Here is an 11,411-nt window from a genome sequence, read left to right as displayed (position 1 = left end):
TCGTGCCGCCCCGGAGCCCGGCAGCCTTTTCCTGGGTAAGTCCCGAGAGCTCAGTGCGGTGGCCCTCGCCCGTCCCCTGCAGCCTGTTCTGCTCCTTCACCACCATGGACACCGCTGCGAGCAAGAGCCGTTTGCAGGGCGAGTTGTCCCCCGCCAGTCACCTCCTCACACTAGAAGGACAACGCGGTGGAGAAAGGACAGGTCTTGGTCCCAGATGTAACCAGTGCTGGACACAGAGCCTCGGGCAGTGTGAGCCTACTGAACGAGGAAGGAGTGGACGGCACGCTTCTGTTTGGAAAGAAGAACGAAGGCCTAAAGGAGCAGTGCAGACGTGTCTCCAGAAAGCCAGCCACACACCACGTGGATGGGACCAGAGCTGAACCTCCCAAACCGGGCACGCTGTGGCCGCAGGGCCTGGCTCCCGGGCAGGGAGGTCGTCTCTGCCTTCCCCACCAAGGTGCTGCGAGCATGTCCCCTCATGCAGTGGGGTGCGAGCGCCTCTGGACAGGGGAACACCAAGGACAGAGAGAGCCTAGCCAGGCATGGTGGCGCAGCCTGTGATCCCAGTACTTGGAAGACTGAGACAAGAGGATCACAGGTTCAAGGACAGGCTCAGCAACTTAACAAGACCCTGTTTCAAAATCAAAAAAAGGAAAGAGGCTTGGGGGGATGTAGCTTGGAGGTGGAATGTCCCAGGGTTAATCCAGGAGGAGGAAGGAGAATGAGGAGGAAGAAGAGGAGGAGGAAGAGGACGGAAGGAGGAAGGAGGAGGGAGGAAGGAGAAGAGGAAGTTGACAAAGAGGAGGAGGGCAGATGGGGCAGCACGTGCCTCTAACCCCAGTGACTAAGCAGGCTGAGGCAGGAGGCTCTCAAGTTCGAGAACAGCCTGGACCAGCTAGTGAGACTGTCTCAAAATAAAACATAAAAAGGGTTGGGGCATACCTCAGTGGCAGAGAACCCCTGGGGCCGATCCCCTGTGAGGAGGAGGAAGAGGGGCAAGGAGAGGGGCAGGGCCTTATCCTGGTGGCAGCTTGGCACGTCGGAGGTAGAATCGGGAATTGGACCTATCCGCACTGCCCTTAATTTCCTGCCCTGACCATGGAATGAACACGATCTAATTTCAAAGCAATGGACCAATTCTGGTTTTCCCCTCACAAAGATCACTCCCAGGCACGGAGTTTGGGGCCCAGCCCTTCTCCCACCCACCCAGCCTTCCCCTGGTCTCCTTGAAGCCCCAAGGCTGGCTGGGAAAATACCAGCCCAGAACAAGAAGGACAGACAGGAAGGAGCTGAGGGAGAGCAGGAACGGAAAGATGTCCGTCCTCGCCCGGCCGGGGCTGACCCCCGACTTTGTCCAGCACAAATTCGGCCCTGCCTTGGCCGCGGGACTGCGGGGAAGTGACAGGGCCCTGCCGCGAGAGCTCATGTCTGCCAGGAGCCCAAGCAGGGCAGCGCCCCCGAGGTCTGGGGCACAGACCATAAACCGGGCTGTTTGCTGCCTTAGCTGTTCAGCACTTCCAAGTAAGGGCAGGAAACCGGGGCCTGAAGCAAAGCCAGTCGCTGTCCTTGGGCCTCTTAATTTCTGATTCCACAGGGTTGAGATTTACGAAAAATGGATCCAGTCATTTCTAGGAGAAATGCAGAAGCGGGGAATGTGTAACGAACCGCCCTTCGCTCTGTTTCTGGGCCACTCAGTGTAAATGTAGACACCTTGACACAGCACGGCTCCCGTCCTCTGATCGGAGGTGCTTGGAGCTGTGGGAGCCCAGGGCCTGGCAGGACGGGCCCGCCTGTGAGCACCGAGAGCGCCACGCAGCAGAAAATACCCAGAGACCCCCGCTCCGCTCGGCATGCAGACCACCGCCTAGCAGATGACTCTGTTCTTAGAGTTACATTTAACTGACAGAAGTTTAGCAACAACTGTGACTTAAGGCCTTCTAAAATTGGCAGCGGAAATAAAGAACTTGGGAAGTAATGAAAAAAAAAAAGGCAAACAAAAGCCTCTCGGCGGCATGCACCACTTTTTGTATAATGTCTTTAATTTTTCCCTTTCCCAGCATGCATGCGTGTGCACGCACACGCGTGAGCCTCTGTGTGTTTTCGAATGGTAGAAAATATTTTCCAGATACACCGTCCTGGCGTTCCCTAGCACACGCTAATGCCAAGTTTATAAAAAGCAGCCGCAGACAGGGATGACTGAAACGTTCAGTCCGCTGTCTGGCTTCCAGAAGGTGCTCTGGTTCCCACGGTCAGCAGGACATGGCTTTACCTGTGAAACACTGCCTGTGCCGTCCACCACCACCAAGAGGAGACAAGGAACGGTCAACTCTTAACTCTTGTAAATTTTCTTTTTTTTGTGGTACTAAGATTGAGCACAGCGCCATTCATTCTCCTCCAAGCTACACCCCCAGTCTGGTTTTTTTTTCTTTACTTTGAAACAGGGTCTCACTAAGCTGTGGAGGCCTCCCTAAGTAGCGGAGGCTGGCCATGAACCTGCAATCCTCCTGTCTCAGCCTCCCAAGAACTGAGATTACCATCATGTGTCACCACAACCTGCTTATTTTTCTTTTATTTTGAAACAGGATTTCCCTAAATTGCTGAGGGCCTCGCTAAGTTGCTGCTGAAACTGGCCTCAAACCTGTGATCCTCCTGTCTCAGCCTCCCCCGTATTGGGACTACAGGCATGTACCACCACACCACGCTCTCTTCTGAGTTTTCCAATCGCAGTTTTTAATGTGTGCAAGGAACCTGAGTGATGTATTATGATCATTTCTGTCCCTCAGAATCCTCACACACATACTAAAACGTGTCCCCAGACTCATTCCACAGCTCCTGGATGGCTCGGAAGGGCACAGTGAGCCAAGCATCCGCAGCAGCTCCCTGAACTGTTGAGAACATATGGTGGACTCCCACGGGTAAGCGGAGGCCAACCTGTCTTCCCATCTCCCTCCCTGGGCTTCAGCAGGACACTCTCTTTCCAGGGCCCTCCGCAGCCCCTCCTACCCAGTGGCATCTCTAGATCCATGGCTCCCTGTCCATACCCCGGGGTGTAAGCAAAGCCTGAGCGTCCACAGCTCCTGCACCCAGATCCACAGGCTCCCACTGGGGTTCTCGCTGGCCCGGGGGGGACTCCACCTGCCTGGCTCCCTGCCCCCCGCTTAATGAAGGCAATAATGCTGGGCTTTGTAGCTCCTGGGGGTGACTAGTTGGAGAATCTCAGGAAAGCCCTTTGAAGCCGAAAGCCGGCATTACTCATGGGCTGAAGGCATGCACCTGTGGGTCTGGGCTGCGTCAGCAGAGAGTGGCCTGCCCCCTGCCGGCTGGCCTCTGCTCAGGCCTGCCTTGGCCTGCACAGGGTGGCCACCTGAGCCTGGGAAGGGCTCTCAGTCACCTTTCACTGGCGCAAGAAGCCTTCAGATAACTCTGCCAAGAGGGCAGCACGCCTATTTCCTGGTCATTGTTTGGAGAAAATAGTTTCTCACAGCAAATTCCGCCCAAGCCATGTTTTCCCCTTCCCACCTCGCAGCCCACGAAGGCAAGAGGGGAGGGGCAGGTAGTGCGGGGCCTGAGGCCAGGAGGGGGACAAGGGGCAGCTCCAGGTCCCCTCCCTCCGTCTACCCCCCCAGGAAGGGCAGGTGGATGGCGGCCAGGCCCTCTGACCACGCCCCACACCCTTGACCCTGTCCGGGAGTTTTGACGCAGCGGCAGCTGCAAAGTCAAGAACAGAAGGCTTTTAAGCCGCCCGGCACACCGCCCAGTGCCAAGACTCCAGGGCAGAGACCCCGCTCCCTGCCCTAGCATCCTCCTCTCCCACCTCCCCACTGCCACTTTCTTCTTTCTTCTAAAAAACAAGTCATGTGGCCAGGGTTTGGAGCTTCTGCTTTCTCTTTGAGAGACATTCTCAAGCTCTCACAAGTTTTCTGCGTGTGTGTACGTGTGCACGTGCGTGTGTGCGTGTGTTGAGCTGCCTTCTGTGCTGGGCGCAGTGGCTGGGTGGGCGTGCAGAGCCGCCGAGGGGAGAGTGTGCTGTTTGGAAGGAGGCTGCACACAGGACCCTGCGGGAGCTGCACAGTGTCTGCAGTTCTTACAGTGCCACCCAGCGCCGCAGCAAGCAGGTGCAGGCCCGGGCCAGCCTGGCCCGGGAGCCCTGTGGCCCCGCTGTCCCCTGCAGGGTCGGCGGGAGGAGGGCCGGCTTCCCCCACAGCGCACCTGGAAGGGCTGATGACCCCAGTGCCACAATCAAGTCCACCCAGCTCCCCGGGGCACTCCAGGTGGCCCTGCTGCCCGCAAGGCATCTAGACAAAATCCACGGTCCCATAAGAGGTGCCAAAGCTCGTTTCCAGCCCTAGGCACGGTCAGCGGCCAGAGCAAGGCTGCAGGTGGCACCGGCCGCTCGTGGGTGCTGGGCAGCTGCAGCCGGCGCACCAGGGCGGCCGCCCGCCCGCATGCCTGGCTCAACCTCCACGCTCCTTTCACTACCGCCACGTCTCTCCTTTAAATAAAAAAACCTCTGCAGCTTAAAAATCAATCCACCTGAGAAATATGGAAGTGGTTTTTATTTCTAAAAAGAGGACCTTAAAAGGCACAGAAGACAGGCGGGGAGTCCAGGTGGTGGGGAGGGAGGAGCCTGGGCCCTGGCAGGTCACCGCAGCCCTGGGCTGGGCCACACTCTAGCTCGTGGAGACGGACAAGGTCCTGGGGTCCAAGACCACGCCGCTCAGCCCCAGGCTCGGCGGCCATGCTTGGGACTCGTGCCGTGTGCATGTCCACCCTTCATGTCTGGCTTTTAGGAGATCTCTCTCTTTGCAACAGAGGGCTCCAGGGGGCTGTGGCCACCACTCTGGAGGGAGCTGCCCGCCCATGGCTCTCAGCATTGCCCACCACGGCGGCAGAATTCCAGCCATCACATTAAGAGTCCACCTTCTGACCCCAGATCCAGACGGAGTCATCTGGGTCTGTGCGGGGAAGCCCCTCTGGTTCTTCCTGCACAGAACTTGAAACTGAGTCAAACTGGGTCAAAGTTGATCTTTTCAGGTCCCGCCGGGGGCTGAGAGGAAGCGGAGCAGCCATCTTTGACTACAGAACACGGCAGCCAGCTCCCCATCTGGCTGCACCCCAACTGGCACCATATTCTCCTGTAACTGTTCCCCGTTTTCCTTAGCCTCATTCCGAGGAGCCTCTATTAAAAGCTCCACAATAGCTGGGCATGATGGTATACACCTATAATCCCGGAAACTTGGGAGGCTAAAACAGAAGGATGTCAGATGCGAGGCCAGCCTCAGCAACTTAGCAAGACCCTGTTTTAAAATGAAAAAATAAAGAGTTGGGGGTTTAGCTTAAAGGTAAAAGGCCCTTGGGTTCAACCCCCAGTACCAAAAACAAAATCTGCATTGAGTATGTCACATGCATTAGAATCCAGAGACAGATGCGTGGACACATGTGGACTAAGCAAAGATGCCGAGAGTGTCTTGGCGTGGACCTCCAAGCTTGAGTCTGACAGAGCTCTGGTTTAGCCGCTGGGCCCTCCCCTCCTCCTCACTCCCGGACCCAGCACAACCCCAGGCGCCTCACGCCGCCCGACTTGCCTTGAATTCAGCTTCCCACACTGTAAAGCACAGAAATGATGGAGGTACAAAGAGAAAAGGCGGACTTGGGCTCATGGCTTGGTGATTTGGGCCTGCCATCATTACTTCTGGGCCTGCAGTGGCATGGTAGGCCAGATCCCACAATCCCCTTCAAGACATGCCCCCACAACCTGAAGACCTCCCACTAGGCTCCGCCTCTTAAAGGCTCCTCCACCCCAACAGCGCCCTCTGTAGACCAAGCTGCTTATCACATGGGCCTCTGCGGGACATTCAGGATCCAAACTAAAGCCGCCATGATTTTCAGAAAGAGCCTGGATTCTCCACTGGCAGGACTACAGGATTTCCGAGACTATCTCTATCGCAGCCTCATCTTCTCAGAGAATTCCTTCCGTCACGGCCAGTCATGCCACATCTGATTCCCGGGAGGGATCTGTTTGGTTTTTACTCTTTGGTTAGTGTCCGGTGTCTTGGAGGTACAGGGAAGAGCGTTCAGGGGGTCCATAAAATGGCAGAATCCAAGACACAGGGCTTGAAACCGGTGGCTGCTTTTGGTCACACTGGTGCTAGGCCTGGGGCTGGAGGGCGAGAGCTACCCAGTAGCCATTACTCTTTTCTGTCTTTTACATTTTGGTACCAGGGCTATTCTACCTCTGAACTATACCCCAGCTCTATTTTTTTAATTGAAAACAGGGTCTCATTAAGTTGTTGAGAGCCTCGCTAAGTTGCTGAGGCTGGCCTAGAACCCGCGATCCTCCTGTCTCAGTCTCCCAAGTACTGGGATTACAGGCGCAAGCCACTACATCTGGCCAGTAGCCATTACTCGGATAGGCACCAAGGGTTGCAAAAGGCTGCCACACATTCCTGCATGCAACCCCTTGGCAAGACAGCAGCAGTCTCTGCAGTCTCTGTTAGCTCTGGTCACATCTCTGCAACAGTAGAGAATCTACCTGAAGAGTCTTTTGTTTACATGACTCAAAATAACCATTTAACCTAACTTTTCCCCTTCATCCACATGAGCAGACATCAGCATTGTTTTCGGCCTGGTATGGAGTAAGCCTGCCACTCAAAGTGGGGAGGATGGAGCAGCAGCCCATGGCTGGCCTGCAGCCTGCTGAAAAGCAGACTCTGGATCTCATGAAGACTCTACAGCTAACAGGAGCCCCGGCAGACTAGGGCGCAGGAGGTATGAGACACGCCAGCGCCAGCCCCGGGTCCGGAATTGCCTTCTTAGCAGGTGCTGAGCTGCAGAGCACCTTCAGTGGTCTGGAGTGGAACTGCAGTAGGAGATGGGTCCTGCCTGGGAATCACTGCTTTTCCTTAATTTTAGTCCTTTCCTACCACTTTTCTGGCATCAAAATAGGCTTTGCTCTAAGAGATGAAAACGATAGTGTCTGCGGTGTCACTGTGTTTTGCTTTATGTCTTCACTAAGCAAATAAACTTGGTTACCTATGCCTGCCCGTGAGCCCAAATGTCTGGGAACAGCTAGTCAAATAGAAGCCAGCCGTGTTGTGTCTTGCTGATTCACGTGCCATCTGAAGCAGGACTGGAATGTGCGGTTCCATGTTTACCTTTAGGGAGCAGCCATGTTAGAGCAATTGTTTGTCATTTTGGAAACCCCCAAGGGGTGCCCGTTCTGTGAGAAGCATTGTATGGGGCTCAGAAATAGATGCAGGAAGGCTCGGAGGCGCCACGCAGGCCCCAGCAGCTCTGCCGCGAGTCCAGGCCTGCCCACCCACGTCCATCAATCACAGATGGCTGGGAGAGCGTCGTGTGCAAAGATGGCAAGCACAGCCAAAGTGAGCCGGACGTGAAGTCTTACGGAGACAGCCCCAGCCTCCCAGCCAGCGTCTGCGCTGTGAGGAGGCAGCATTCGTGGTGGGGGACATACACGTGTTCCAGTTTGCTTTCTCTGACCTCCTCTCCTGACGGCCACAGAGAGGGGCAGTTATAAGCAAGAACCATGCACAAGGTGCAGAAGAAATGACACGTGCGTGAAGGGGGGAGGTTTTCCTACACAGATGGCGCGCCTGGAGTGGGACGGTGATGCTCCGGGGAGAACTCAGCTCGGGCCGGCACGGTGAGATGGAAGGAGGCCGGGTAGCCAGAGCCTCTGGGCCTGTCTGGCCACACTCTCCCAGGCGGCTCAGATGCCAGCTCCCTGCAAAGGCTCCGGGTCCTGGTTCCCAGTGTCCTGGGATTCTCAGCATTCCAGAGCCCAGCAAATAACAATGGCAGTGTTTATGGCATTTCAGAGCCAGGCTTGGAAACTTTTAAATGTCAAAATGAATGATGTGGAAAGACCTGTGGGGAAGCCAAGAGGCAGAAGGGAGCAGGCGGCGGGGGCGCCGGAGGGACGGCGGCCGGTTAACATGTCCAGGCCCCCGGTCTTTTAATAAAGGGATACTTCGAGGCAGAAAAACATTTTGATCTGTCACGAGAAGCAGCAACATGGCAAAAATGTGCAGATTAATGCGGTCCCGGCGGGGAGAGCTGGGGCTGGCGCTGTGGATTTTATCGAGGACCTACTACTGCCCGATTTGCAGAAGATGTCACCAAGCAGGGGCGCCCGCCCAGCCTGGCTGACCCGAGCACTGTGTCTGAAGACACACATGGCACCTGCCTCGCTAAGAGCAGAAGACTCTGGACACCAGGAGGCCCCACCCTCAAGGCCAGACCTGGGTTCCATGCCTGTGGTTCACAGTGGGTGGTCGCTCTAGAGGAAAAGGGACACCGGGCTCTCAAGCCCAGATTCACTCCAGCGAGGATTCAGGCCTGGCCTCCGCCCTCTCACCTGTGAGCAGGTCTGGATGATGGCTCCGACCCCCTCAGATGGTAACATCCCATGATTCCAGGAAAGGAAAATCCTGAGGTTTCGCCTGCTGCCTACCAGGAAGAAAACCCGTATGTTTCCGTGGCATGTCATTCCTTCCAGAATGTTCTCAGATCCAAAATCCAAGCCTGTGCAACCCTGCAAATTAAGACACTCTTTGAAGAAACAGAGGCCCAAAAGAGTCATTACCCAGAACCAGGAGTCTGAGCTGCTTCTATGACCTGCACTATCTGGAAAAATGCCACCTCTTAAGGAGGCCGTGGCGCCTTCTGCAGTGGGTGCAAGGGTGGCCAGCTGAGGGCCCTGGGTGTCGCCCACGGTCGGTGCCCTCGCACCCCCATGCCCGCTCAGCTCTGCTCGTCTCAGAATCTCTGTGGCTAAAAGCCCAGCTAGGAAAGGAAGAGTCTGCCTCTCGGGGAGATGTCCGAAGCCGACAGCTCGGTGCTGAGTGACACCGGGTGGCTGCACCCGTGTCCGGTGCTCCAGGCTGGCCCTCCCTTTGCACCCCGTTCTTCCTGTCTGTCTGTCATTCCTGTGGAGCTCGGCCCCACCAGGGTCAGCTCTGCTCCTCGGGCTCCACGTAACTGCCTCCCAGACAGGCCCTTTCACCCAGCCTGGGCTCGGGAGTCCCCCTGGGGACCCGGCATAAACCAACGGCTTTCCGTCGCCTCCCAGTCAGTTCTGCAGAGGAGTGGAGGGGCAGTCCGGCAGCAGGGACCCAGCCCCAGCCCATCCTCCGCGGGAGGTGCGCAGACCCCGCCTGCTGGCCTCTGCAGCCACAGGAGTCCCTAGATCTTTGCAGACACACTGCCACTCTCTGGCCAGTGCAGGGAACTTGCTCCCAGAGCTCTGGCCGGCCTGAAGGGTGCTAAGCCATAATTCCAAAGGCGGCAGGAAGGGGGAAGGCTCCTACACCTTGCTAGATGGCCCGGGCTGCTGCCCTGATGTGCAGAGCCCACTCAAGTGCCTGGGACACAGTAAGCTGGCGTCAACAGGGGCCCAGCCCCAGTACCCCCAGCTCACCCCTTATCACCCGAGCTCCTTGTCTGATTTCTCTCTGGGCCCTGACTTCACATGACTGCAACCTGGCTGCCTTTACTCTGGCTCCTTGAGCGGGAGAGGCCAGCTGCTGGGTGGTCACTGCACTGGCCAAAATGTCTTGTACAAGAGCCCCCGCTAAGGGTTTGTTGAATGAATAAGAAAGAATGAGGCCTACACAAAGTGGAGGTCTACATGTAAGTGGCTAGGTGTTGCAAAGAGGTCCACGTGGAAATAGACTGGGATGGTTATGCAATGCCTCTAAGTGGCACGAGATGGCGCCCGAGCACACCAAGAAGCTGCTGCCCAGGAAGCCAGGAGGAGCCGAGGCCGGGTGCCCGGCTCCAAGGGGTGGCCACAGTTGACCCACAAGGTCCCCTTAACTAAAGTTTAAGATTTTTGGGGGGAAGGGCACTGGTTATTGAACCCAGGGGAAGTCTACCTTTGAGCTACATCTCCAGCCCTTTTTGTTTTTTATTTTGAAACAGGGTCTAGCTAGGCTGATGAGGGTCTCGATAAATTGTCCAGGCTGGGCTCAAACTCACAATCCTCCTGTCTCAGCCTCCAAAATACTGGGACTACAGGCATGGGCCACTGCACCCAGCTGGCTGGGGTCTAAGATCCTGTACAAATGAGCCAGGGTCAGTGGATACTCTGCGTTAGTCAGGGTTTTCCAGAAACCAGAATCAGCTGAGCATATATCATAGAGAGAATCTGTTATAAGGAACTGGCGCTTGGAATCACGGAGGCCAGCAGGCCGGAGGCTCAGGAGAGGCCTTGGTGCGGACGCAGCAAGCTCCCCTGCAGGACACGTCCCCCTTGCCCAGGGCCATCCATCTTTTTCATCCTCTTCAAACCTTTGACTGCCTGCTTAAGGCCCACCCAGATGGAGGAGGGCCATCGCCTTACTCCAAGTCACCAACAGAAAGACAGTCTCGTCCCGAATGCCTTGCCAAGTGACACACTTTGAGCTGTGGTCCAGAGAAGCCACCATCTTGCCTGAAAGCCTCCGCCCCTCCCTCTGTCCCGCCCTGTGCCGGGCTGGAGTGCAAAGTGGCAGAGCGGAGTCCTGCTTCCTCCCAGAGAGCCCAGGAGGCTCACTGGCCAGGCTGCTGCCCACGTGCACCCCGAGAAGGCAACGCAGGGAGGAGGCTCCCGACGCTGCATCTCGCCTGACCTGTGCGGTTGTTAGATGTTGCGTGCACAGTGTTAACCAGGCACTAGGCCCGACTTTAAAAATAGCTGGTAAGTCAGATGTGGTGGCACACCTAGAATCCCAGCACTTGGGGAGCCGAGACAGGAGGAATCCACTTTTAAGGCCAGCCTCAGCAACTGTGTAAGACTACAGCAACTGTTTAGAAATAAAAAGTTATCAAAGGGCTGGGAGCTGGGCATGGTGACACACACCTATAACCCCACTACTTGAAAGGCTGAGACAGGAAGAGCGCAGGCTCAAGGCAAGGCCTTCAGCAACCTAGTGAGACCCTGTTTCAAAATGAAAAAACAAGCCAGGTGTGCCTATAATCTCAGTACTTGGGAGACTGATATGAGGGTGGGGTGAGGGGTGGGGAATCGCAAGTTCAAGGATAACTTCAGCAAGTAGCGAGACACTCATCAACCTGGCTAGAGCCTATTTCAAAATAAAATCAAATAGGGCTGGGGGTGTAGCTCAGAGGTAGAATGCCTCTGGGTCCAATCCCCAGTACCTAAATAAATAATTAAAAGTAAAATAGGGCTGGAAGTGTAGTCCAGAGGAAGAATGTCCCTGGGTTCAATCCCCAATAACACAAACAAAAGGGGGGGGTGTCAGTGGTATAGCTTGAAAGTAGGATGCCTCTGGGTTCAATCCCCAGTACGTACACATACACACATACACACATACACACATATTCCTGAAGGTGTGTGACTTGACTAGAAGTGACTTAATGGGCGATGAGGAGATCCTACTCCTCTTGCA

Source organism: Muscardinus avellanarius (assembly GCF_963383645.1).
Source record: "Muscardinus avellanarius genome assembly, chromosome: 20".
Classification (NCBI taxonomy): domain Eukaryota; kingdom Metazoa; phylum Chordata; class Mammalia; order Rodentia; family Gliridae; genus Muscardinus; species Muscardinus avellanarius.
Note: the sequence above shows the minus strand (reverse complement) of the source record.